General features: G+C 46.8%; 1 protein-coding gene across 3 annotated transcripts in view; it reads right to left on the bottom strand.

Moving 5' to 3' along the window:
* The window catches only part of SCAP (SREBF chaperone), a 65,262-nt gene that overhangs the window by 35,883 nt on the left and 26,951 nt on the right, over positions 1 to 2,428 (bottom strand). The window contains exon 1 of one of the 3 annotated variants that reach the window (XM_032297956.1): positions 292 to 897. The exons of the other annotated variants lie outside the window; for them this stretch is intronic. The gene's annotated coding sequence lies outside the window, so the exon portion shown is untranslated. Of the gene's footprint in view, positions 1 to 291; positions 898 to 2,428 lie in introns of those variants that run through there. 3 annotated transcript variants of the gene reach the window in all.

The following is a 2,428-nucleotide window of genomic DNA, read 5'->3' as shown; positions in this document are numbered from 1 at the left end:
TCTCTCTCTCTCTCTCTCTCTCTCTCTCTCTCTCTCTCTCTCCGCCCGCCCAACTCCCTCCCTCCTATGTTAGGCAATGCTAAAAGGCCACTCCCCAAAGGGCATTTTTCTCATGTGTGGCACAGGAAACCATGCCTGTGTAACAGACGTCACCGTCAGCTACTCTGTCAAAACAAGGCATTCTTCCCCATGCTTCTCTATGCACAAACCCCACTGAGAGAAGTCCTTGGGGAAAACCTTTATATAGGAATGGCCTGCCCAAAACACACTGTTGTACAAATAGTGATTTACCCATGAATAATGTTCAGTGGGGTTGGTCCTCAACATAAAAACACCCAAAAGCTTAGGCCTCTGAATAATGGTCACCAAGCAAAATTCACACTGGTAGAGAAGTCTCTGCTCTTGGTCCTATAGTTATTCCTGGGAGCGTGAAGGCAGAGGGCACCTCCTGTTCCTGCCTGCCCAGTAGTCATCCCCTTCTATGAGGAACAGCAGCTTGGTGTGGCTCAGGGGAAACACCTCACTCCACAGGATTTAGTCTGTATTAACTATGAAGTCAAGGTGCCCTGTGCTGACCCAAGCTACACCAACTGGGCCTCTCTCCCTGGACTTTGACTTCTAAACACAAAAAAACAGGAACTGGATATTCATGATGTTTATTCAGACCACAGAAGTTCCTGCTCCCAAGATCCTCAGGCTGTTCTGGCTCCCATCCTTTCTGAGGACTGGCTCATCAACTTTTCTGTTTTGTAAGCTATTCTATATCCTTCCAATAAATTCTCTTTTTGCTTGTGTTAGCCAAAATTAACTTCTGGTGCTTTCAAACAAATAACATTAAACCAATAAAATCAGAATAGAAAACTCTAGGAGGCCCAGGGATATAGAATTATCTTCCTGACTGAGCTCTCCAGTAGAATCCAAGTTTAAACCTACTGTACTTATCTTGTTCCATGTTGCTGTTTTCTTTGGTCTGTGCTACAGGGAACCTGCCCAGACACGTCTTGGCTTGATTACACTCGCTGATGAAAACCCAGACTCAAAGATGATTCCTCGTAAGTGTTTGGACCAGAAACAAGAAGCAAAAGGAGTCACACCACAGCCAACTCAAGAGCCAGAAGAAATGGCTCTTCCTCCTTCTACCTTCCCGAAAGCACAAGCCTTACATGCACATGCAAGTTTCCAGTCCAGGAACCTTTTTTTTTTGAGATGGAACCTCACTCTATCACCCAGGCTGAAGTTGGCTCACTGCAACCTCTGCCTCCCAGGTTCAAGTGATTCTCCTACCTCACCCTTCCAAATAGCTGGGATTACAGGTGTGTACAACCATGCTCTGCTAATTTTTATATTTTTCTGTAGAAACAGGGTCTCACTATGGTGTCCAGGCTGGTCTCAAATTCGTGGGCTTAAACGATCCAGCTGCTTCAGCCTCTCAAAATGCTGGGATTACAGGGATGAGCCACCATGCCCAGTCAGTACTTCATTTTTTTTTTTTTTTTGAGATGGGGTCACCCAGGCTGGAATGCAGTAGCACAATCTCAGCTCCATGCAACCTCTGCCTCCTGGGTTTAAGCTCTTCTCCTGATTCAGACTCCCAAGTAGCTGGGATAACAGGCACCCATCATCACACTTGGCTAATTTTTGTATTTTTAGTAGAGACCAGGTTTCGCCACGTTGGCTAGGCTGGTCTCAAACTCCTGACCTAAAGTGATCCACCCACCTAGGCCTCCCAAAGTGCTGGGATTACAGGCTTGAGCCACCGTGCCCGGCCAAATTATTCTTGTTTACTTGGTCTCAAACTCAAACTTTGTTTTCTTTTTAAACGAAGTCTTGCTCTGTCGCCCAGGTTCGAGTGCAGCGGCATGATGTCAGCTCACTGCAACCTCTGCCACCTTCCAGGGGTTCAAGTAATTCATGCCTCAGCCTCCCTAGTAGCTGGGAGCACAGGCGTGCACCACCACGGTTGGCTAATTTTTGTATTTTTAGTAGAGACAGGGTTTCACTATGTTGGCCAGGCTGGTCTAGAACTCTTGATCTTAGATGATTCGCCAGCCTCTGCCTCTCAAAGTGCTGGGATTATAGGCATGAGCCACCACACCCTGCCTCAATTATTATTACTATTTTTTTTTGGAGACAGAATCTCACTCTGTCACCAGGCTGGAGTGCAGTGGCATGATCTAGGATCACTGCAACCTCTGCCTCCCAGGTTCAAGTGATTCTCCTGCCTCAACCTCCCGAGTAGCTGGGACTATATGTGCGCGCCACTACGCCCAGCTAATTTTTACATTTTTAGTAGAGACAGGGTTTCACTGTGTTGGCCAGGATGGTCTTGATCTCTTGACCTCATGATCCGCCCACCTCAGCCTCCCAAAGTGCTAGGATTACAGGCGTGAGCCACCACACCTGGCCAACTTTTTTTTTTTTTTTTTTT

Source organism: Sapajus apella, unplaced genomic scaffold (assembly GCF_009761245.1).
Source record: "Sapajus apella isolate SASKATOON/1434 unplaced genomic scaffold, GSC_monkey_1.0 scaffold38, whole genome shotgun sequence".
Taxonomy (NCBI): Eukaryota; Metazoa; Chordata; class Mammalia; order Primates; family Cebidae; genus Sapajus; species Sapajus apella.
The sequence above is the reverse complement of the archived record's forward strand: the minus strand, read 5'-3'. Positions and strand labels throughout refer to the sequence as shown.